This window comes from Ranitomeya imitator, chromosome 5 (genome assembly GCF_032444005.1).
Source record: "Ranitomeya imitator isolate aRanImi1 chromosome 5, aRanImi1.pri, whole genome shotgun sequence".
Classification (NCBI taxonomy): Eukaryota; Metazoa; Chordata; class Amphibia; order Anura; family Dendrobatidae; genus Ranitomeya; species Ranitomeya imitator.
The window spans coordinates 579,195,436-579,222,490 of NC_091286.1; the positions used below are offsets into that span (position 1 = coordinate 579,195,436).

A 27,055-nucleotide genomic window follows, 5' to 3' on the forward strand; every position below is an offset into this window, starting at 1 on the left:
GTCATCACAATGAAGCATGTAGGATAGGGCACAATGAGTTACAGTCTTACTCACAGGTACCAGACATAACTTCAGCCCTAGTTCTCGTTCTGGGTAGAGCATCCCTTTTGCCGACTCCTCTAGCACTAGGAATTATTCTTCTCTGGAGGCAGTGCACATAAAAGGCTCCAATGTTCATCTTGAGGTCCCCAGGCTGACAGACAGACTTGCCCGAAAGGGTTCTATGGCAATCCACTGCCCCAAGTAACAGGCTCATGTTGGCCCTAGCAGCCCACTGCATATGATCACTGCTAGCACTTCACCACACTCCCTGTAACTGAACTTGACACTTCCTGAACTTGACACCAACTCTCAGAAAACATAAATGACTATAACATACATTTAACCACTTGGGGTGTTAAAGAGTGGTACACCATCTTCATCACACCCATAAGGAAAATGTGCTGTTTTGCACCCCTCTTCCTCAGCTGCAATCAATAAAAATTTAATACCACTCTACGTAGCAGATATACCACCAAAACCCATCATAGAGTTCTACATTTCAATTTTACTACTAATCTGAAAAAGTGAAAGATGTTAAGAGCTCATTCAATTAGAGCATCCGGGAAGGTACATGATGATAGTAATAGACACTAGGAGCACAAAGATGTATCATCACTCCCAGTAGCCGTGACAAAAATAACCTTCCGAAAAAAGAAAATCTACTGTGCTCAGGATACGCACTGTAACTTCTGAATATGCTCAGGGAATCGGGAGCCATCCGTCAGCAAGAGGTACTGTACCTCCCTTACAATCTAGCGCACTTGCAAAGATTAAAAAATAATCCTATAACATCACTGCTAAGAGAAGTTATCCCACCTAATAATAGACCATTTATATCTGATCTGTGTGAGTCTAGAGGCTGACAGACCCCAACAGACCACAGGGGAGATAAGGATCGGTCATTTGTCCGATTTCAGAATGATGAACCTTTTGCTCTTGACGAGATAAGGCATCACCAGGAGTCTCACCATACAGGCGAACGAGGACTCCTGCGTATGGAGTGGTCAGAGAGATAGCTGCCGGCCAAACAATCGTCACAGCCACCATTCGGCAGACTGGTACCTATTGTATATAGAACTTTTTGGATCCCCTCAGCTCAGCTGTTCTGGCTGCAGCCCCTCTTTATAGAATTCACTTTCACAAAAAGCTGAATATTTTTCAGTGGCTCTTGGGATGAGACTGTGACCGCTTGTAATAAATGCTTGTGCAGAAGCACATACAGTGGGGCAAAAAAGTATTTAGTCAGTCAGCAATAGTGCAAGTTCCACCACTTAAAAAGATGAGAGTCGTCTGTAATTTACATCATAGGTAGACCTCAACTATGGGAGACAAACTGAGAAAAAAAAATCCAGAAAATCACATTGTCTGTTTTTTTATCATTTTTTTTGCATATTATGGTGGAAAATAAGTATTTGGTCAGAAACAAACAATCAAGATTTCTGGCTCTCACAGACCTGTAACTTCTTCTTTAAGAGTCTCCTCTTTCCTCCACTCATTACCTGTAGTAAGGGCACCTGTTTAAACTTGTTATCAGTATAAAAAGACACCTGTGCACACCCTCAAACAGTCTGACTCCAAACTCCACTATGGTGAAGACCAAAGAGCTGTCAAAGGACACCAGAAAAAAAATTGTAGCCCTGCACCAGGCTGGGAAGACTGAATCTGCAATAGCCAACCAGCTTGGAGTGAAGAAATCAACAGTGGGAGCAATAATTAGAAAATGGAAGGCATACAAGACCACTGATAATCTCCCTCGATCTGGGGCTCCACGCAAAATCCCACCCCGTGGGGTCAGAATGATCACAAGAACGGTGAGCAAAAATCCCAGAACCACGCGGGGGGACCTAGTGAATGAACTGCAGAGAGCTGGGACCAATGTAACAAGGCCTACCATAAGTAACACACTACGCCACCATGGACTCAGATCCTGCAGTGCCAGATGTGTCCCACTGCTTAAGCCAGTACATGTCCGGGCCCGTCTGAAGTTTGCTAGAGAGCATTTGGATGATCCAGAGGAGTTTTGGGAGAATGTCCTATGGTCTGATGAAACCAAACTGGAACTGTTTGGTAGAAACACAACTTGTCGTGTTTGGAGGAAAAAGAATACTGAGTTGCATCCATCAAACACCATACCTACTGTAAAGCATGGTGGTGGAAACATCATGCTTTGGGGCTGTTTCTCTGCAAAGGGGCCAGGACGACTGATCCGGGTACATCAAAGAATGAATGGGGCCATGTATCGTGAGATTTTGAGTGCAAACCTCCTTCCATCAGCAAGGGCATTGAAGATGAAATGTGGCTGGGTCTTTCAACATGACAATGATCCAAAGCACACCGCCAGGGCAACGAAGGAGTGGCTTCGTAAGAAGCATTTCAAGGTCCTGGAGTGGCCTAGCCAGTCTCCAGATCTCAACCCTATAGAAAACCTTTGGAGGGAGTTGAAAGTCCGTGTTGCCAAGCGAAAAGCCAAAAACATCACTGCTCTAGAGGAGATCTGCATGGAGGAATGGGCCAACATACCAACAACAGTGTGTGGCAACCTTGTGAAGACTTACAGAAAACGTTTGACCTCTGTCATTGCCAACAAAGGATATATTACAAAGTATTGAGATGAAATTTTGTTTCTGACCAAATACTTATTTTCCACCATAATATGCAAATAAAATGTTAAAAAAACAGACAATGTGATTTTCTGGATTTTTTTTTCTCAGTTTGTCTCCCATAGTTGAGGTCTACCTATGATGTAAATTACAGACGCCTCTCATCTTTTTAAGTGGTGGAACTTGCACTATTGCTGACTGACTAAATACTTTTTTGCCCCACTGTAGATCACAGGCCTTACAGAGGTTATTGGAATCACCTAAAAAAGGCAGCGCTTGTAAACCCGGGAGAACCTGACACTGAAATAGAACGGTGAATTTTGTGGTTGAGCTCCATGAAATCTTCTTATACAATTTATGTCCTGCCTGCCACAATACTAATATGAGGCGGTTAAGACTTATATGTTCTCTTGAGGGCCGTATGTATCATTCTGCCCCTGAACCTTTACAAGCGTCTTCCAGCAATGCTCCCCGTAGAGAAAGTGATGGCGATAAACAATGTTTATTCTTTCCTGCACTTGTGTCTCCTCTTTAGGCATAGGCTTTTTTTGCTCTTTCTCACTAAATATTATTCTATAATTTATTTTCATGGTACTTTCTAGAAGTACATTTTTTATTTACTCCTATATTTTTTAAATTCATAGCGGCAGATTAATAAAGACTAGTATATTGCACAAAGGCGCTACGCCAGCCTTGCTGTAGTACAAGTTGCCATCAGGCGAACACCACTTAATGAATTCAGCCCATCTTCTGAGTGACGTATGCCTCCAAATGTTGCGCCAAAAATGTCATGCCAGCTCAGGGATACACGAGCTCATGAATATCGAGGACTCCACACAGCTTGCACATGACGGGGTGATCTCCAGCCCACGGGTGCAATGGATGCAGGAGATAAACTGTGATTTTATTAAAACTACTACATGTTGCACAATAAGTGACTTCATGCTGGAACCAAAGTCTCTGTCACCATGTTATTCAGCCCTTATATGTGGCAGTATAAACCTGGTGATAGGTTCCCTTTGAGGCTATGTGCACACGTTGCGGATTGGTGGGCGGATTTTTCCGCACTGTTTTTGCAAAATCCGCAGGTAAACCGCACTGCGTTTCCGCGCGTTTTTTTCCTCAGCATGTGCACTGCTGATTTTGCTTTCCATACGTTTACATTGTACTGTACAATGCATGGAAAACAGCTGCAGCAAAATCCGCAACATGTGCACATAGCCTAAATGTACAACCTCGCAACCATTTTTATTGTCCAATGCACTTAAAGGGGATATCCACTAGTCAGACAACTTCCCAATCTCTATCTTTCACCGTTGTAAAATAATAACACCTATACTCACCTCTAGTGCCATCAGCGTTCCACCGATGTCGGCACTGGCTCTCCAGGGGATCGCGTCACATTATTATGCCATCCATACGGCCACTTCACTCTCCCTGCCTTTGGGCAAATCACATACATCCAGGGAAAGAGAGAGCTGCTGATATATGTGATCCGTTCGAAGGCGGGGAGAGTTCAGCCAGCGCTGATTGGCCACAGGGATCGCATAATATAACAATGTGATGTGAGCCCCAGGAGAGTCAGTGACGACACCGCTGGAACAGCATCGGTAATGGACGCGGTATCACGCTGTGACTGTACGTGATTCAGTAAAGGGGCTGTGAATCATACCTAGAAATAGGACCCTAACTATTCCTGCTCCCGGGACCCTAACTATTCCTGCTCCCAAAAGTACCTTTTGAGGGTCAGGAGGATTGGGCCCCAGCCTTACTGTTCTCCTGTTATTCTCCAAACTGTCCCCTCCCCCAGGGGGTCTGGGACAGATATGCTAGAGTATGAACATGTAATTAAACAGATATAACAAAAAGCAACTATCATACACAATACTCACCAAAGGTAGAGAGGTATATTAGGAAGGGTAAGAATGTACAAACTAAATGGGAATAGGACAATGAGTAAAGCATACTCCCAAAAACAGCATGCAACAATCTCCAGCAGCAACAACAATCTCCAACTCAGCGCAGCGACTCCAAGGAGCTAGGAAGGAAAACTTTCACTAGCAAGGAAGAGAAGGTTTGGCCAGATTTTATAGTGCAAGGAAATGACTAAGTCAGGAACAGCTGTGAAATGGAGCTACAAGTTTCTAACCAGAATAGAAAAAGTTGTTAACCTCTTCAGCACCAAAGTAAACAAATTCCATTTAATATGAAACATAAACACACAGGCTAAATGGAAAACCTGCAATTCATAATAGGTAGTAATCTTCTAACTCCAGATCACCCAGTGACCCACTTGTGACACCTAATTCACATCTTCTTATTGTTTGCTTTCTACAGCTCTTATACAGACTTATGTGTCTCCATAGTAGCAAACAACAAACTAGCAAATAAACAAAACCATATACAGTGCATTCAGCAGTCACACTCGCTCTCTTCTGTATCGCGCCTTTTGCTATTATACATGTGCCAGGTTAGTAAGAAGGTGTTTGTTGTCTGTTACCACTTGCATACATAAGTCTGCGTGGGGGCTATAGTGTGAAAAGTAAGATAGACTTTAATCATCTTTGAAAAAAGTTTAATTTTTATTTCTGAAACATTAAAGCAATAAGTAAAATTACATGGCTTTGAAGGGGGAAAAAAATCAGTCCATGACAACAAGTGATATCCCCGCGACAATATGTCTTACTTAGAACATCCCATCTAATCTAAATAATTTACACATCCGCTTTCATTTACTTTCTATTGGAACTGACACAGTAAAGCAATTAATCCTAGAGGGAAACTGTCAGAAACTTTTGGCTCCTCCACTCCCCTCCCCACCCGCATAGACCCCATTACTACCTGATAGTTCTCTCTCTCTGAAGGTGATGTTAATAGCTCCAGGCTATGGGTCATTTTACTAAATATGAAGTATAAGGGGGCTGTTATTTATAGCAAGTACACTGATTTTTCCCATCATTTAAATATATACCTATTTAAGAAGGTGAGTCAAAAAAATTCCGCACTCTGACTATATTACATCTTCTGTTGGTCGCTTTCTGCTGTGCACATTTGAATGTTTCGTCAGTTCAATTGTGACTGCGGTGCAAGAAACAATGGCTGCCCCACTTCAGAACAGCAGCATGCAGTGATTTGATTTTTCTGGTCTGAAGGTGTACATGGTGCCGATATTTATCGAACACTTTGTGCACAGTATGCAGAAAGTCTTTCTTATTGAAGAAGTGTGTATGAATGCATGGATAAGGTCAAAGAAGGTGGCACAAGTGTAACAATGAAGAAGGAGCCGGACGTTGGGATGTGGTTGTATTCAGAATTAGCCAATCACTTTTACATTTATGCTAAGTAGTGGTCAGTAAACCGCTGCCATCATTATTAACAACATGTAAAGTGTAGCTGTTGTAGAATTTTCCTGACATTTTCTGAGTTGAATTTCACTGCAAAAGCAATAGACTGTAAGCAGCTTACAACACAGCAAAGGGATCTCATTGTTGAAATGTATCAGTCAGGAGTAGGGTACAAAAAACATTTCCAATGTATTAGCTATACTATGGAACACTGTGAATACCATCATCAAAAAGTGGCTTAAATTTGGCACAACACTCACATTACCTAGAAGGATGACCCTCAAAAATTGATGAAAAGACAAGAATAAAATTGTTTGGAGAGGCTGCCAAGAAGCCTAAAGCAACATTAGTGAAGCTGCAGGAACATCTGGCAAGTACTACATGTGACAACAATCTCCTGTACACTTCTGATTTCTGGCTTGTGGGGTAAGATGGCACAGCAAAAACCTTTTTTATACTAAGAAAAACATCCAAGCCCGGCACAGATGCAGTCTACCAAAAGCAAGATGGAAAATGTATTTTGGTTTGATGAGATCAAAGTTGAACTTTTTCGCCATAATTTCAAAACATATCTTTTTGGAAAACCTATACTGCACAGCACCAAAACAACACCTTACCCACAGTGCAGCATGATGGAGGCTTTAGTCCAGGGGGAGAGAAGTTCCAAATATCAGTCAATTTTGCCACAACACCTTCAGGCCTAGAGCAATTTTACCTTTCATCAGGACAACGACCCTAAGCATTCCAAATCAACAAAAGAATGGCTTCATTAGAAGATCAAAGTTTTGGAATGGCCCAGCCAGATCCTAGACCTGAATCCAATTAAAAATCTTTGGGTGACCAGAAGAGGGTGCTGTATAGAGAATATGGAACAAAGTAAGCAAGTGCAGCGCCCCAGAGACCTGGTCATTGCAGTATAGCGCTCTGCCGCTAAGGGAAGCAGCGGTACGTCTGATGGCAGTAAGGAGTTCTCCTGACCAGGTATCACTAGAACACATTACACTTCACACTCCGGCCACAAGGGGGAGAAAAAGGCTTTATTTATTGGGCCACTCCTCACACTGGTAAAACCAGGGGCTGGGGAGGAAGTTAGTCAGAAGCTGACTGGGTTGGAACCAGGCAACATCCCGTGGCAGGGGGTGTTGCAGGGAGAAGGCCCAGGGGGGTCCCTGTCAGGCGTGGGAACCTCGCAGGTGCCTAGCAAACAGAACGTAACGGAACCGCGCCTGCACACCCTGCGGCGGTATCCAGGAGAGAGACACGAAGGGAAGGATATTGTGGAACAGTGTAAACGAGATCAGCACAAAGGAGAGCCAGTAAGAGTCGTGCCGAGAGAGGAAGGCAACATCTTACTGAGGCACGTAGTTGGTGGCCGGATCACCATAGGAGTAACTGACTTCAGGCCTTACTTCAAATTCCGCTGGACAGTGAGTCATAGGTTGGCTGTCTACCTTCTACACCTACGAAGACATAGGGGGCAACATTGGGAGAGGGGCGTCTCTAGGGTCCCGGAAGACCTCCAAGCCTTCCCGTCAAACGGGTGGCGTCCTAGCCATAGCATATCTGGGGGACGTTAGAAACTAGTAACATCTGGAACCAAAGAACGAGAGAGAGAGAGAGCTGTAGAGAACGAACGAACGAGAACAGCAGTTGTGAGGACTATTCCGAATGCTCAGCAGGGTAGGACTACAACACACAGGCGCTATTGGTAGGCAACAATTTCCATCTGCGAGGGAAACTCTGGAGGTGCCCATCGGACCGGCCGGTCTCTGATAGCCCGGTTGAACGTGCTCTGGACTGAGGATATTGAAGCCTTCAGTAAAGAGGTAAAGAGACTGCAACCTTGTGTCCTCGTTATTGCCTGCACCTCACACCATCACCATCTACCTTACTGGGAAGCCCTGGGGACACACTTCACCTGTGGGAAGGTATACCATCCAGCTGCCGTTCCATCACCCCAGCGGACCCCACAGCAGCGTCGGTCACCCTGACCGAAACCACAGGTGGTGTCACGAACCCCTGACAGACTGTCCCGTCACCTTTATTGGACGGCCCTTAGCAGGGTCACAACCAGGTCCAGCCACCGTGACAACCGCATAACCGGAGAAGAAAGGACCGTTACCGAGTGACTTGTGGCTCTGTGTCTGGGGGCGATCCACAAAGATTGCCAATTTTAGATGTGCTATGCTGATAGACTCCTACCCAAAAAGACTGAATGCTCTCATAAATACAAAGAGTACTTCAAAGTATTAGTTTAAGGTTGTGCATACTTATGCAACCACATTATTTTAGCTCTATTTTCTTATTTATCCACCTGGAAAAAAAATCAGTTTGTTTTTCAATTGAATGGTACAGATTATGGGTAACATTAAGGGTGGAGAAAGTTCTGAACTTCTTCTTGGCATGATGGGTTTCTTACAAAAACCTGGCTTTTTTACAGAGGTGCCGCAACTTTTTCTATACGCCGTATATATGTTATATGTATATATTCATTCAATAGGCATCAAAAACTATGTATAGCATACACTTTAATGATAATGCCCAGCACTGACCCTGTGGAATCTCGCTGGTACCCGTGACCCAATTTGCACATGCTCCAATATTTCCAGTAAGATTATCACTGGATTCTTATCTTAACTGTCGTATATTCCTCCACATGAGATACGTCTACAATTCTTGGCAGGATAATCCACATAGACAGTGTGAAGGACATTATTAATTTACCATCTATATCCCTGTGCTGGTCTACCGTGGGTCCCACATGACATATGTGCATCTGATTACTTGTCAGAGACGTGTAAAAACAGCAGTTCATTTTCATTACACGCGAGGCTCTGGAGGGGGGTTCTGGTGTGATACATTGCGCGTTTTCAGAACAGGACACTCATTTCTATATTTTATAGAAGATTAGTGCATTCTTCAGATGCTTATTTTTTCATCTGGACCCTTCTCCCAGCTCATTAGATGCCAGCACAAGATGAGAGGTAGACGCATGGGATACATCGTTTTGACATCCGCAGCTAGGACATTGCTTGCAAATTGCAATGAGATGTCGCAGGCACCAGGCTTACAAGGTTAGGCAGTTCTAAAAATTGAAGTTTCTGCCAAATCAAATAATTAAAGTGACCCAATTAAAGAAAAATATTTAAGATTATAGTAAATTGCTTAACTATGCCATTAGTTAATCAGTGGGGAGGGTCTGACTCACAGGACCACCCCAAATCCTGTTATTTTGTGCATATCGGAGCCCTATATCCAGCACCATTCAAGTGTATGGAGCTGCTGCACGTACTTGTACAGACAGGAAATTTAGAAAATAAAATAAGGGTAAATTAAAGAGGTTTTCTGAAAATGCCTTTTTTATATCTGTCAACTTATACTTATTAAAAGTAACAAACTTAGGGTTACCTGTCCTCCCCTGCTCCAGCCTCTCCTCACTGCCACTGTTCCAGTCTTTGTTGACAGGCTGCAGTGGTATTGTAACGGCTATAGGGCACGTGATCAATGCAACCAATCACTGGTCGGCTCGAGCTGATGAGTCCAGAGATTGGCTGCAGTTGTCAAGTGTGCTGTAGAGATGAGATTACAGCTGCAGCTTGTCAACAGAGACCGTAGCAGCGGCGGATAGGTGTCGCTGGAGCAGGGGAGAGTAACATAGTAACAAGCTGATGAACCTAAGAAAACTACTCCCCACAACACCTAATCTAAAGAGGTTGTCTAGAAAGTGAAAATGTTTTCTTTAAAATGTTGGAAAATGGAAATAAAAAAAGATGATCAAAAAACACAAATGGAAAAAAAAACAGATTAGAAAGAAAATACCATAAAGAATATTTATCAAGCAAAATTCTGGCACAGTTTATGCTCCCCAAAAACCCGTCTTTAATAACTTGCACCAGATTTATAAAGTATTTCAGACACTTTCTGCGACTTACCAAGTATCATCACTATAAATTGGAAAAGAATTGGGCGCACTTTGCTTTCCCAAACTAAGTAATCTAAAAGTACTGCAAACAGTAGAGAGAATTATTACACAGCATGAACCACCATAAGTCTGCACTGTCTTAGGCTACTTTCACACTTCTGTCTTTTGTCCTCCGTCGCAATCCGTCGTTATGGGCAAAAAACGGATCCTGCAAATGTGTTTGCAGGACGCGTTTTTTGCCCATAGACTTGTATTAGCGACAGATCGTGACGCATGGCCACACGCATGCGTGGCCGAAACTCCGCCCCCTCCTCCCCGGACTGCAGAATGGGCAGCGGATGTGTTGAAAAACTGCATCCGCTGCCCATGTCTTGCAGTTATTTCACAACGTCCGTCGGTACGTCGGCCCGACACATTGCGACGGGCCCGTACCGACGGAAGTGTGAAAGTAGCCTAAGGCCTCTTTCACACTTCCGTTTTTGAGCTTCCGTCAAAATCCTTCGATTTTTTTTTAAAAAACAGGATTCAGCAAATTGTTCTGCTGGATCCTGTTTTTTCCCATAGACTTGTATTATCGATGAATTGTGACGGATGGCCATCTTGCACTCAATGCATTACTGGGAATGCCAGCTGCCGGGAGCATCGGTAACGCTGCGCGGGATGCCGGAAGGTAAGAATATTGCGATTTTTTTTTTATATTATTTTTTAACCTGGGTTGTGTTGTGTATGCGTTTTCGCTGCGGAAAACCGCTGCGAAGACGCATACACAACAGGTGCACATAGCCTCGATGGGTCCGTCAGAAAAAAGGGCCCAGTGCACCCGTTTTTTACAATCTGCACAGGATCCGTCATTTCAACATTTTGACGGATCCTGTGCAGATTGTAAAAACGGAAGTGTGAAAGAAGCCTACGAGCTACACACTACTGATCAATAGGCCTCAATATGTTTCCTGACATCTGTAGCATCGTGCCTCTGCAAACATCAAAAGGAAATGTTGTAAACTTCCAAGCATGAAAACTATATGGCTGGCAGAGAGTCTGCAAGAACATCCACAACAAGCGAATATACCCTGTGAGTACGTTCACATGTTTTTTTTAGACAGATCTATCATGAGATACGCCTGCAAAAAGCGCTCAGAATACGCTCTAAAGAATAAAGAGGCATTTTCATGTAAAAATGACTTACTGTGCAAATGTTCAGGCTTTTAAGTGTCTTTAACCATTTAAAAAAGACGACAGGCGGTTATAGGGGTATTCCAATCACCAAGATCCTATCCCAATATGTCATAGGTATAATAATAATAATATTAGCAAATACCTCCAATTACAAATGTAGTATAGTTCTTCTGATTAGCTATGTCGCTTACCCCATGTGCAGGGCATCGCAGTAGCTTAGGTATCCATGGTTACAAATACTAACAACTGTCACTATATGAGTGGTCGTAACCATGGATACCTGAGCTACTGCAATGCCCTGTACATGGAGTAAGTGACATAGCTTATCATAGATAAATTGTAATTGTATGTATTTGCTAATATTATTATTATTATTACAGTTACTGCATATTGGGATATGATTTTAGAAATGGGAATACACCTTTAAGAGAAATGATCTGACCATTCTTCAGGCGGTTATCACTAGCTCCATACACCACAAACAAGTCAATGTAAAGGTTAAAAAGACACTCGAAGTGGTTTCTTCATTGTGAAATAGGACAACAAAACATCCGGAACACGCCAGTAGAAAAAAAGACCCAAAAATGCTGAAAAGAGAAAATCTAAAATAAAAAACTTACCAGTGGTAAAATCGTGGAACCAGCACCCATGAAACAACCAAAAACAGAAGAAAAGACTTCAGGAGAAAAAATGTCTTCCTCTTGAAATATTTAAAGGGTTCGCCCCATGTAAATGAAAGGCCCCACATCCACTATTTAATTGTCTAAGGGTCACTTCCGTCTGTCTGTCCTTCTGTCACGGTTATTCATTCGCTGATTGGTCTCGGCAGCTGCCTGTCATGGCTGCCGCGACCAATCAGCGACGGGCACAGTCCGATTAGTCCCTCCCCTACTCCCCTGCACTCACTGCCCAGCGCCCGCTCCGTAATCCCCTCCAATCACCGCTCACACAGGGTTAATGGCAGCTGTAACGGCCCGCGGTGTAACGCGCTTCGTTACCGCTGCTGTTAACCCTGTGTGTCCCCAACTATTTACTATTGATGCTGCCTATGCGGCATCAATAGTAAAAATATGTCATGTTAAAAATAATACAAAAAAAAAACCCTGCTATACTCACCATCCGCCGCCTTTCTCGCTCCTCGCCACGCTCCCGGGACCGCTCCATTGCAAGCGGCAGCTTCCGGTCCCAGGGCTGGTGTGCGACAAGGACCTGCCGTGACGTCATGGTCATGTGACCGTGACGTCATCATAGGTCCTGCTCACACCAGCCCTGGGACCGGAAGCTGCCGCTTGCAATGGAGCGATCCCGGGAGCGTGGCGAGGAGCGGGAAAGGCGGTGGATGGTGAGTATAGCAGGACTTCAACGGGTCTTCGGAAGGTGAGTATATGGTTTTTTTTTTAAGTCTCTATACTATGTGGCTCTGTGCTGGGCAATATACTACGTGGCTGGGCAATATAGTACGTGGCTCTGCTATATACTATGTGGCAAGGCAATATACTACGTCACTGGGCAATATACTACGTGGCTGGGCAATATACTACATGACTGGGCAACATACTACGTGTCTGGGCAATATACTACGTGGCTGGGCAATATACTATGTGGCTGGGCAATATACTACGTGGCTGGGCAATATACTACGTGACGGGGCAATATACTACGTGGTTGGGCAATATACTATGTGTCTGGGCAATATACTAAGTGGCTGGGCAATATACTACGTGACTGGCCAGTATACTACGTAGCTGGGCAATATACTACGTGGCTGGGCAATATACTACGTGGCTGGGCAATATACTACGTGACTGGGCAATATACTACGTGGGCTGTGCAATATACTACGTGACTGGGCAATATACTACGTGGGCTGTGCAATATACTACGTGGCTGGGCAATAAACTATGTGGCTGGGCAATATACTACGTGACTGGGCAATATACTACGTCGCTGGGCGATATACTACATGGACATGCATATTCTAGAATACCCGATGCGTTAGAATCGGGCCACCATCTAGTACCCTAATATCCATTAACCAGAAGCGATACTCGCCGTATGAGAATCCACGCATGCCACGTCTTGTGCAAACTTTGGCAGCAAAAAGCACTAAAATCTAATGCACTGTAGCAGCCCATCGACCAGCAAACAAGTTACCCGGCTCCATAACATTCACTACAAATGACGCGTCACAGATCCTTACACATACAGTTAGGTCCATATATATTTGGACAGAGACAACATTTTTCTCATTTTGGTTATAGACATTACCACAATGAATTTTAAACAAAATAATTCATATGCAGTTGAAGTTCAGACTTTCAGCTTTCATTTGAGGGTATGCACATTAAAATTGGATGAATGTTTTAGGAATTTCAGCTCCTTAACACGTGCCACCCTGTTTTTAAAGGGACAAAAAGTAATTGGACAGATTAAATAATTTTAATTAAAATGTTCATTTCTAGTACTTGGTTGAAAACTCTTTGTTGGCAATGACTGCCTGTAGTATTGAACTCAAGGACATCACCAGACGCTGTGTTTGCTCCTTTTTGATGCTCGGCCAGGCCTTCACTGCGCTGGTTTTCAGTTGCTGTTTGTTTGTGGGCCTTTCTGTCTGAAGTTTAGTCTTTAACAAGTGAAATGCTGCTCAATTGGGTTGAGATCAGGTGACTGACTTGGCCATTCAAGAATATTCCACTTCTTTGCTTTAACCCCTTAGCGACCGACGATACGCCTTTTAACGGTGGCCGCTAAGGGTACTTAAACCACAGCGCCGTTAATTAACGGCGCGGTGGAAAAAGTAAATAACGCCCCCCAGAGTCGGATTTTCTCCGGGGTCTCGGCTGCCGGGGGTAGCCGAGACCCCAGAGAACATGATTCGGGGGTTTTTTAACCCACCCCGCATTTGCGATCGCCGGTAATTAACCGTTTACCGGCGATCACAAAAAAAAAAAAAAAAAGCGATCTCTTTTTAATTTCTCTATCCTCCGATGTGATCGCACATCGGAGGATAGAGAAAAGGGGTCCCAGGTAGCCCCCCCAATACTTACCTATCTCCCCCGATGCTCCTCGTGGCTCCCGGTGGGCGCCGCCATCTTGAAAATGGCGGGCGCATGCGCAGTGCGCCCGCCGGCCGGCCGGCCCCGCGAGAATCTTTGGGGTCTCGGCTACCCCCGGCAGCATGATCGGGGGTCGGTTTTAGCGACCCCTGTTTTGCGATCGCCGGTAATTAACTGTTTACCGGCGACCGCAAAAAAAAAAAAAAAAAAAGCTAAGTGTAATTCTCTGTCCTCTGATGTGATCGCACATCAGAGGACAGAGAAATAGGGGGATTCGGGGACCCTAGCATACTCACCTGTGTCCCTGGATCCTCCTGCTGCTCCTCCTGGCCGCCGGCATCTTCTGGGCCAAAGAAAATGGCACTGCACATGCGCCCGCCATCTGTCTCCATCTGCCGGCTGGCAGGAGAAGAGCAGTTGGGGCTAAAATTAGGGTTAGGGTTAGGGGTAGGGGTAGGGTTAGGGGTAGGGTTAGGGCTAGGGGTAGGGTTAGGGCCAGGGGTAGGGTTAGGGGTAGGGTTAGGGGTAGGGTTAGGGCTAGGGTTAGGGCTAGGGTTAGGGTTAGGGCTAGGGTTAGGGGTAGGGTTAGGGCTAGGGGTAGGGTTAGGGCTAGGGTTAGGGCTAAATTTAGGGTTAGGGTTGGGGCTAAATTTAGAGTTAGGCTTCTTTCACACTTACGTCGGTACGGGTCCGTCGCAATGCATCGGCCCGACATACCGACGCACGTTGTGAAAATTGTGCACAACGTGGGCAGAAGATGTAGTTTTTCAACGCATCCGCTGCCCAATCTATGTCCTGGGGAGGAGGGGGCGGAGTTACGGCCACGCATGTGCGGTCAGAAATGGCGGATGCGACGTACAAAAAAACGTTACATTGAATTTTTTTTGTGCTGACGGTCCGCCAAAACACTGATCCAGTGCACTACGGACGCGACGTGTGGCCATCTGTCACGATCCGTCGGCAATACAAGTCTATGGGCAAAAAACGCATCCTGCGGGCACATTTGCAGGATCCGTTTCTTGTCCAAAATGACGGATTGCGACGGATGCTAAACGACGCAAGTGTGAAAGTTGCCTTAGGGCTAGGGTTAGGGTTGGGGCTAAAGTTAGGGTTAGAGTTGGGATTAGGGTTAGGGTTTGGATTAGGGTTGGTATTAGGGTTAGGGTTGGCATTAGGGTTACGCTTGGGATTAGAGTTAGGTTTGGGATTAGGGTTAAGGTTAGGGTTGTGATTAGGGGTGTATTGGGATTAGGGTTAGGTTTGAGGTTAGTGTTGAGATTAGGATTAGGGGTGTGTTGGATTTAGGGTTTTGATTAGGGTAATGGTTAGGGTTGACATTAGGGTTGTTTTGGGGTAAGGGTTGGGATTATCGTTAGGGTTAGTGATTAGGATTATGGATCGGGTTGGGATTAGGGTTAGGGGTGTGTTGGAGTTGCGTTGGAGCTAGAATTGGGGGGTTTCCACTGTTTAGGTACATCAGGGGGTCTCCAAACACGACAGCCAATTTTGCGCTCAAAAAGTCAAATGGTGCTCCCTCCCTTCTGAGCTCTGCCGTGCGCCCAAACAGTGGGTTACCCCCACATATTTGGCATCAGCATACTCGGGATAAATTGGACAACAACTTCTGGGGTCCAATTTCTCTTGTTACCCTTGTGACAATAAAAACTTGGGGGCTACAAAATCCTTTTTCTGGAAAAATATATATATTTTTTTATGACTCTGCATTATAAACTTCTGTGAAGCACTTGGGCATTCAAAGTTCTCACCACACATCTATATAAGTTCCTTGGGGGGTCTAGTTTCCAAAACGGGGTCACTTGTGGGGGGCTACTACTGTTTAGGTACATCAGGGGCTCTGCAAACGCAACATAATGCCCACAGACCATTCTATCAAAGTCTGCATTCCAAAAAGGCGCTCCTTCCCTTCCGAGCTCTGCCGTGCGCCCAAACAGTGGTTTACCCCCACATATGGTGCATCAGCGTACTCGGGATAAATTGTGCAACAACTATTGCAGTCCAATTTCTCCTGTTACCCTTGTGAAAATAAAAACTTGGGGGCTACAATATCTTTTTTGTGGAAAAAAAAATATTTTTTATTTTCATGACTCTGCATTCTAAACTTCTGTGAAGCACTTGGGCTTTCAAAGTTCTCACCACACATCTAGATAAGTTCCTTGGGGGGTCTAGTTTCCAAAATGGGGTCACTTGTGGAGGGTTTCTACTGGTTAGGTACATCAGGGGCTCTGCAAACGCAACATAATGCCCGCAGACCATTCTATCAAAGTCTGCATTCCAAAATGGCGCTCCTTCCTTCCGAGCTCTGCCGTGCGCCCAAACAGTGGTTTACCCCCACATATGGGGTACCAGCATACTCAGGACAAATTGGACAACAACTTTTGGGGTCCAATTTCTCTTGTTACCCTTGTGAAAATAAAAACTTGGGGGCTAAAAAATCTTTTTTGTGGAAAAAAAAGATATTTTTTATTTTCACGACTCTGCATTCTAAACTTCTGTGAAGCACTTGGGCATTGAAAGTTCTCACCACACATCTAGATAAGTTCCATGGGGGGTCTAGTTTCCAAAATGGGGTCACTTGTGGGGGATTTCTACTGTTTAGGCACATCAGGGGCTCTCCAAACGCGACATGGCGTCCAATCTCAATTCCAGCCAATTCTCCATTGAAAAAGTAAAACGGCAGTCCTTCCCTTCCAAGCTCTGCGGTGCGCCCAAACAGTGGTTTACCCTCACATATGGGGTATCGACGTATTCAGGAGAAATCGCACAACAACTTTTGTGGTCTAATTTCTCCTGTTACCCTTGTGAAAATAAGAATTTGTGGGCGAAAAGATCATTTTTGTGTAAACAAAAGCGATTTTTTATTTTCACGGCTCTACGTTATAAACTTCTGTGAAGCACTTGGGGGTTCAAAGTGCTCACCACACATCTAGATAAGTTCCTTAAGGGGTCTAGTTTCCAAAATGGTGTCACTTGTGGGGGGTTTCCACTGTTTAGGCACATCAGGGGCTCTCTAAACGTGACATGGTGTTCGATCTCAATTCCAGCCAATTCTGCATTGAAAAAGTCAAACGGCGCTCCTTCACTTCTAAGTTCTGCGGTGCGCCCAAAAAGTGGTTTACCCCCACATATGGGGTATTGGCGTATTCAGGAGAAATTGCCTAACAAAATTTATGGTTATATTTCTGTTTTTACACTTGTGAAAATAAAAAAAATGGTTCTGAATTAAGATGTTTGCAAAAAAAAGTTAAATGTTCATTTTTTCCTTCCACATTGTTTCAGTTCCTGTGAAGCACGTAAAGGGTTAATAAACTTCTTGAATGTGGTTTTGAGAACCTTGAGGGGTGTAGTTTTTAGAATGGTGTCACACTTCATTATTTTCTATCATATAGACCCCTCAAAATGACTTCACATGTGATGTGGTCCCTAAAAAAAAAATGGTGTTGTAAAAATGAGAAATTGCTGGTCAACTTTTAACCCTTATAACTCCCTAACAAAAAAAAATGTTGTTTCCAAAATTGTGCTGATGTAAAGTAGACATGTGGGAAATTTATTAACTATTTTTCGTGACATATCTCTCTGATTTAAGGGCATAAAAATACAAAGTTTGAAAATTGCAAAATTTTAAAAATTTTCGCCATATTTCCGTTTTTTTCATAAATAATCGCAAGTAATATCGAAGAAATGTTACCACTAACATGAAGTACAATATGTCACGAAAAAACAATCTCAGAATCAGTGGGATCCATTGAAGCGTTCCAGAGTTATAACCTCATAAAGTGACAGTGGTCAGAATTGCAAAAATTGGCCCGGTCATTAAGTACCAAATTGGCTCTGTCACTAAGGGGTTAATAAACTCCTGGGTTGCTTTGGCTTTATGTTTTGGGTCATTGTCCATCTGTAGTATGAAACGAGGACCAATCAGTTTGGCTGCATTTGGCTGGATCTGAGCACACAGTATGGCTCTGAATACCTCAGAATTCATTCGGCTGCTTCTGTCATGTGTCACATCATCAATAAACACTAGTGACCCAGTGCCACCGGCAGCCATGCATGCCCAAGCCATCACACTGCCTCCGCCGTGTTTTACAGATGATGTGGTATGGTTTGGATCATGAGCTGTACCACGCCTTCGCCATACTTTTCTCTTTCCATCATTCTGGTAGAGGTTGATCTTGGTTTCATCTGTCCAAAGAATGTTCTTCCAGAACTGTGCTGGCTTTTTTAGATGTTTTTTTAGCAAAGTCCAGTCTATCCTTTTTATTCTTGATGCTTATGAGTGGCCTGCACCGTACAGTGAACCCTCTGTATTTACTTTCATGCAGTCTTCTCTTTGTGGTAAATTTGGATATTGATACGCCGACCTCCTGGAGAGTGTTGGTCACTTGGTTGGTTGCTGTGAAGGGGTTTCTCTTCACCATGGAGATTATTCTGCGATCATCCACCACTGTTGTCTTCCGTGGGCGCCCAGGTCTTTTTGCATTGATGAGTTCACCAGTGCTTTCTTTCTTTCTCAGGATGTACCAAACTGTAGATTTTGCCACTCCTAATATTGTAGCAATTTCTCGGATGGGTTTTTTCTGTTTTCGCAGTTTAAGGATGGCTTGTTTCACCTGCATGGAGAGCTCCTTTGACCGCATGTTTACTTCACAGCAAAACCTTCCAAATGCAAGCACCACACCTCAAATCAACTCCAGGCTTTTTATTTGCTTTATTGAGAATGACATAACGAAGGGATTGCCCACACCTGTCCATGAAATAGCCTTGGAGTCAATTGTCCAATTACTTTTGGTCCCTTTAAAAACAGGGTGGCACATGTTAAGGAGCTGAAACTCCTAAACCCTTCATCCAATTTTAATGTGGATACCCTCAAATGAAAGCTGAAAGTCTGACCTTCAACTGCATCTGAATTGTTTTGTTTAAAATTCATTGTGGTAATTTCTATAACCAAAATCAGAAAAATGTTGTCTCTGCCCAAATTTATATGGACTTAACTGTATACCACACCAAAAGCTTATTAAGTAGATTCTACATCCAGGGTTTATGATTTTTTTTTACTAATAAAATGTGATATAAGTCCAGATTTTGCAGACTGTAGAGAACACCGCAGGACACGAGTAACACTTGTAGAAAATTAAAGTCACATATTTTCCAGGCCCCTACCAGCTCCGTACTGACAGCTCAGCAAGTTGTGAAGAATCACTGAAACATATACGTTCCTAAATATTTAATAGTACAGGCGCTAGATAATGAATCCTGCAGCAGATCTGCAAATGAGCAGTAAATGACCACTAGGCTTACATATTTCATGGCAAATTCAATGTCCAGAACACACTGAACAGTCTATTTGATTATCCAGAACGGTCTGCTATAGAGACACGACATCCTGAGAGATGCGTCACATAAGATTACAGTTGCACCTTTTACCATTGCGCCATTTCAAGGTCAGATCTCTTTTTTTCCCCGTACAAAATCCTCTGCACAAATGTAGATGTAATAGAGAACACACAGGTTACCTGCAGCTGACAGGAGAGGGCGCTACTGCATACTGATATGTATTCGAGGGAATCTGTCACCGCGTTTTGCCACCTAATCTGAGAGCAGCATGAAGTATGTGCAGAGATCCTGATTCCAGGGATGTGTTCCTTATAGAGCTGCTTGCTGTACATTTCATAAAACACTGTTTTAACAGCAGGACATTATCACTAGAGAAATACCTAGCCCAGGGGTCTCAAACATGCGGCCACTGAGGCTGCTTCATGCAGCCCGCATGCAATGTAGACCCCTTAACGATCGCGGCCCGGTCCATGGGCTGTCGACGGCAGCACTTTATTTCATCTGAATGTGGGTTCAAGAAATGTGCGTTCAATTGAAATGTAATGCCGCACAGAAACCAGTAATTTCAGCTGCTGGCCAATCAGAGGCCAGCAGCTGAAATCTGTGTGCCGGCACATGGCAGTGACATCATACACGGCCGCGCTGGCACACCAATGTCAGCTGCTGGCCTCTGATATGGTATTGCTGTACAGAGAGCTGGTTTCTGAGCATTTCAACTGAACAAACATTCCTTGGACGCACATTCAGTTGAAATAAAGTGCTGCTTTTGACAGCCCCTGGACCGTACTGCAACCGTCAAGGGGTCTTCATTGCCTGTGGGCCGCATGCGCAGAAGATGTGCCAAGGGAACGGAGGACAAAAGAAATGAGAAGAATCTTTTTTTTTTCTCTCTGTTATGTGTGTGCAATAGGGGACATATCTACAATGTAGGGACCTGGATGGGGACATAACTAGAATATGGGGACCTGGATGGGGATATAACTACAATATTGGGACAAAACTACAATATGGGGACCTGGATGGGGACATAACTACAGTATGGGGACATAAGTGCAATATGTGGACCTGGATGGGGACATAACTAGATTATGGGGACCTGGATGGGGACATAAATAGAATATGGGGACATAACTAGAATATGGGGACCTGGATGGAGACATAACTGCAATATGTGGACCTGGATGAGGACATAACTACAATATGGGATCCTGGATGGGGACATAACTACAATATGTGGACCTGGATGGGGACATAACTACAATATGGGGACCTGGATGGGGATGTAACTACAATATGGGGACCTGGATGGGGATATGGGGATATAACTACAATATTGGGACATAACTACAATATGGGGACCTGGATGGGGACATAACTGCAATATGGGGACATACCTACAATATGGGGGCCAGAATGGGGCAGCATTACAAGATGAAGACGAGGTCACATTACCACAAGAAGGGGACCAGTATGGGGTATTATCACAATAAGGGGATTAGGATGAGGCACTATTACAAGAATGGGACCAGGATCGGACTTTACTGCAAAATGGGGACACTGCTACAAGATCGGGACCAGGATAGGGACATTGCTACAAGACGGTGAACAGGAAGGGGCATTACTACAAGAAGGGGACCAGGATGGGGGACATTACTACAAGATGAGAACCAGTATGGGCCATTACTACAAGAAGAGGACCAGGATAGCGGACATTAATACTAGATGAGGACATTACTACAAGAAGAGGACCAGGATGGGGGACATTACTACAAGATGAGGACTGGGATGGGGGACCTTACTACAAGATGAAGGACTAAGTGGTGGCTTTACTACAAGATGGGGACCAGGATAAGAACATTACTACAAGAAAGGGACCAGGCTGGGGGACATTGCTACAAGATGAGGACCAGGATGGGGGGCACATTACTACAAGATGTTTGCCAGAAATACTATATGATGCTAATTGTAAGACAACATTACTGTATTTGGCCAACTGAGGGAAACAAAATTATAAAAAATAAAATTCCAAATAAAGCATGAAAAAATATTTTGCCACTAAAAATGCAGTTTTATATATAAACTAAAGTAAACAAAAAAGTGTATGTTTGTTATTGCCACATCCATAACGACCCAAGCTATAAAAAAAACTAAAATAAACAAGGCAAAAATGTTCAAAACATGTATAAAAAAAACCTAAAAATGTCACTTTGACTTGCAAAGAATGCAGGCACAGTTTTTTTTTTTCAATGTTCCGCCCCAATACCCATCTGACTTTCAGACCCCTGACCTAGCCTCTAGGCATAATTTCTGTGTCTAAGAGCACCATGATTTAGTAAAAGAGACCCTGATTACAGTGATATGTCACATTCTAGGCTGTGTTTTACTGTTTCAATACAATCAATGTTTTATCAACAGGAGATTATCACTAAAGGACTGGGTTTCTTGTGCCTTCTGGTCCAATCGCATTCCAAGCTCTGCTAGATCAGCAACAGAGAAAACGATGACTCTAAGGCCGGAGTCACACTACAGCGAGATACTACCGAGTCTCGCAGGTTAAAAACAAGCTCTGGCACGGGCACTCCGGAGCGGAGTGTGCGGCTCCATGTATTGCTGTGCGGCTGCACGCTCCACTCTGGAGTGCCGGTGCCAGAGCTTGGTCTTAACCTGCGAGACTCGGCCATATCTCGCTGTGTGTAATCCCGGCCTAACACAACATCGCAAGAATCAGGATCTCTGTCCCTTCTTAATGCTGCTGTCAGATTACATATCAAAAACCTACTGACAAATTTGCTTTTAAACCATTGTGTGTGAATGTAAGAAAGTATCTTCCTACTTTCTCAATGCTAACATTTAAATGAGTGATATTCCTCAGTTGAAGAATGCATTAGTTGCAGTTCACATTTCTTCAGTCTTTCTTCAAAACATTATGTCTGGAGTATGTCTGGTGGAAGGCTGTATTCTAAGCTGCTCTACAGTCAGGGGCTCTGTGCACACAGTGATCGTATGAGCCTAAACGTTGACTATTGAATTGATTATTATATTGCTATCCTTGGAGGACAGGGACGCAGGGTCATTGAGCAATCGATGTTTGCTAATATATTGATTACCCATTATATAAGTCCATGTAGGTTGTTGACCTGCAAACAGTGAAGGACAAATTATGTAGATTGATTAAATACTCAAACAATGAGAGTTGACCTCATCCCACCTTCCCCCTGACCTGTGGATGATGGCTGAAGGACAGATGTGGGTATGAAAATGGATCTTTATCCTTCTGAAGAGAGACTCTACAGAACAGCAGCCAGGACACCATGGCTCTATCAAGAGGGATACAGAGTTGAGATTCTGCCGGATGCCAGCTTAAGGGACCACGGCCCTAGCTGTAGGAATACAGATCTGATCCATTGACCATCACTGAACCCATGGAGATGTTCGGAAAAGCCAGGTTGGGACTATCCGGTCACCTAGCTACATGGAGACATTCGGAGAAGAAAGGTTGGGACAATCAGGTCACCTGGCCACGTGCATCAATGTACTGTTAGTTTCCTAAACTTGTCGTTACCTACTGTATTTGGGTGCCGGCCAAAAGCGGGGTGCCACTAGAAACCCTAAAGTCGCAGCTGCTCTAATCCTGGCGAGCTAAGCGGAAGGGTGAGACTCTGTAATTTGCATAATCTTGTGTACTGGCTGGGACTGAACTATATATTATTGTCTTTTTTATGGTTGAATAAAGTATTGCCACGCTGTTTACCCTCACCCTGAGTAGTATTCTGCTGACGATAAAGGAGTACGGGCATTCAGTGGGATGAGCCCTGGTCCATTCGATTTTTCTAAAGACTGCTGGACCAGCGGACAAGAGCACCCACTGACCCTCGTGTCTCCACAGGGTCTTTTGAGCTTTCCTATTGATTTGTATTGTAGAGTACAGAGCGCCTTCAAAGCAGAAAATGTCAGAATGGTCGTGTTACTACTTTTAGGAGTTTTTTAGAAACTTAAAGTGGTTAAAAGACATTCAAAAGTCTGAGCATATGCACAGAAAGTCGTTTTTTTACATAAAATTGCTTATGTTTACTCTTTTGAACATTTATTCATAGGTTTTTCAAGCGATCTCTGCAGCGGAAAAAAAACATATTTTTGTAGTAGTCTACTGTACAGGAAAGTCTGAATCGCTTTTCTACGCAATATGAAATCTGGCCTTGCGAAGGTCAAAAAGTGAGTGCCCATGGTCAAGTTCAGTATATGCAACAACAGCTCTTCTGGTCCATATGCCGAATTTGATTACATAGCGAAATGTGAGCAGCGTCTCTGATAATGGTGCAAACTGTCAATCACTCAGGAGTGATCCCCCCCAGAAAACAGGAAGACTGGGGAACGAAACGCTCCTGAAAATACATGACTTATTTCTTTTACTCGCTTATATAACGCCATTGATTCTGCAGCGCTTTACAGACATCATCATCACTGTCCCCATTGGGGCTCACAGTCTACATTCCCTATCAGTATGTGTGGGAGGAAATCTGGGAGCCAAGAGGAAACCCACCCAAACATGGGGAGAACATACAAACTCCTCGTATATGTCGTCCTTGGTGAGATTTGAACCCCAGCGTTGCGAGGCTGCAGTGCTAACCACTGAGCCAGATGAGAAGAATAACCCTGGAAAGGTTTTATAGGGTTTTATAAAACTTGGCCAAGAGTAGGGAATGTTAGGAAGTTAATAAAATCTGGACTAACAGGAATTAGCAATAAAGTCTTTCTGTAAGAATTTCTGAATAGGTGAATCAATCTTTAGTTGGCTTGAGCTTTGGATAAGACTGGAGACATTGCCCCACATAAGACACTGAGGAATGGATGCTAGGCTTTCAGCTCTGAGGGAAGGAACCCACATGAGGTGCTGAGTATGACAGACTAGAAAGAGCTGACGGTGGAGCCACATGTAAACCTCCTCAGGACTGTGTCACCAGTCTGTGTCACTGCGGATGTCTCCACACATCTCCCCTGTCACTGATACAATATGACGTGCGATATATGAAATAGAAACCTTCAGTATATGAAATGGAGGAGGCATGGTGACATCAGACAAGGGTTTATATACATTACATTAGGTGAGATTTATCAATCCTGTGTGTGGTACCCCTATCAACCAATCGTATCACAGCTTTTAATTCTTATAATGCTCTTAAAAAATGAAAGCTGCGGTGTAATTGGTTGCTTTGGACAATTTTTATAAATCTGCCCCAACGTGGCTAACTGGTGATAAAATATCTAATGTGGCCTCAGGTTCTGTTCACATTACATGTCAGCTTTCTGTTGTAGGAATTCATTGGGAGGACATCCCAAGATGTATGTCCGATGGAAGGCTGCAGGTGTGATAGCAATAAGCATCTATCACTCACTGTACATTTTTATTTCATAGTCATCAATGTGTATTTGCCCTATGTATATATTGGTATACACACCAGGACCTTTCTAATACTACAGCAAACGAAGTTCAAAAATGTATTGCTAACACAGCCTTAAAGGCAGGGAGTAATGATCCCGGTCACAGAGGTCGTGACTGGGCCCAAGCGGGTGAGGAGTCCATCGACGCCAGTGCAAACTTCAACTGGATGTGCATCCTCAGACACACATTCAGCTTAAAGGGGGCCTGTCAGCAGGATTGTGCTGAGTAACCTACAGACAGTGTCAGGTCGGCGCCGTTATACTGATTACAGTGAAACCTTGGTTGATGAAATCCGTCTTGTGGTTGTTGTTTAATCTTTATTTTCAGTTTTCAGCTAATGATATGCCCGTGCTCTGGGGCGGCCTGTGGGGGCGTCTTCATGTGGTGCTCTGATTAGGTATTCATGTGTATGGCTTCTGACAGGTCACTGATCCCTCACTGACCGGCCCACTAGTTTTCACAATGAATATTATATGTACATACTGAAAAAAAAATCTTCTGCAGCATAATCGCATGTGTACTGTGTTAGTAATACATGTGGTTGAGGTTATACTGACAGCAAAAAAAAAATCAATTGTAAAATGGCGCCCGCCACGCATGTGCAATAGCAGCTATTGGTGTATATAGAGGTGATCCGATAGCTGCTACTGCGCATGCGTGGGCGGCGCCATCTTGAAGGAGGAAATTTTTTTTTTTCTCTTTTTTCTCTCTTTTTTTTCTCTTTCTTTCTTTTTTCTAACCTCAAGCAAATGTATTATTAACACAGTAAACATGCGATAATGCTGCAGCACAGATGCCACGGCTGGTGCCTGCCTGCAGAAGGGTTTTTTTTATTCAGCATGTGATGGTATTCATTAGGTAAACTAGGGGGGCAGGTCAGTGAGGGATCAGTGACCTGTCAGCAGTCTGCATTATGAATACCTACATACAGCACCACATGAAGACCCCCACAGGCCGCCCCGACCATACAATTAACTCAAAACTGACAATAAAGATTAAACAACAACCACAAGACGGATCTCATCAACCAAGGTATCATTGTAATCAGTGTAACGGTTACCGTGCACAATCCTGCTGACAGGTTCCCTTGAAGTGTATTGCAGAGTAGAAACTTGTTGTGTCTGTGAGCTGCAATACATGCAGCCAGCCAATCAGAGGCCAATAGCTGACATCAGCATGCATGTGACTAGAGACGCCTGGCAGTGACATCTCCCGGCTCCGCGCGGAGGGGGTAGAGGGAAGGTGAGTGGAATCATTTTTTCCCCCTATGCAATAAAGAACAGAGGTAGAATTGGGGACATACAGTATATGCCAGGATGGGGCTCATACATACTAGGATGGGTGACACATACCGTATACCTGGATGGGGGTCATACATACCAGAATGGGCATTTGTGACTTTTTGAAAAGTTGTAAATGATGAATCAGGTGAAAACATCTGGAAAACCTAAACCCTGCCCACAGTGGCAAACTAAAAAAAAAAACAGGTCAAGATTTATAAAATTAACTTTAAAAAAAGGCAAATGGAAGACTGAGTTTAGTGCAAAACAAAAAAAAAGGAGCAAAACATCAAAAACTTGACTAAAAAAACAGGCGCTAACGCAATAACGAATCGGGCCTTATGTGCTTTCATTCTCCTTTTGCCACACAGAGGATTTTCGGGATATAAGACTCAAGGTTGTATTGAAATCCTGCCTGGGCTGGAGATGGTTGCAGATTTGTAAAGGTAACGGTCTACACGGTTGCGGATTGCATCGCCATAAAAGTGTATTTGAGTGGAAATATTCTTTAAGTAATGCATTTGCCCATTTACAATTCGTTTCCGTACTCCCCTTGTTCACTTCCAGTAGGACTCTGCTGTACTTGTAATAGATGCGTCTCATCAGGCTGTAAATAACTCTGCTTAGTCTAATACTTTCCTTGGCTGCCATCGATGACATATGTACTATCTGGGGTAACATTTGCTATCCATGGCTCGACTGCGCTCATCTTTTGAGTAATGAATTATCATATCTCACTCTGTGCCTCCACTTTGCTCACATTGCTGCCGCAAACGGTTGAAATCTGCATTTGACAGGGATCATGGGGAGACGTCTGACATGAAATGGCGTAGGCATGTATTC

General features: G+C 43.9%; 1 protein-coding gene across 1 annotated transcript in view; it reads right to left on the reverse strand.

Annotated features, from left to right (window-relative positions):
* Positions 1–27,055, reverse strand: part of DNER (delta/notch like EGF repeat containing) — a 411,277-nt gene that overhangs the window by 353,287 nt on the left and 30,935 nt on the right. The gene's annotated exons all lie outside the window — the stretch shown is intronic.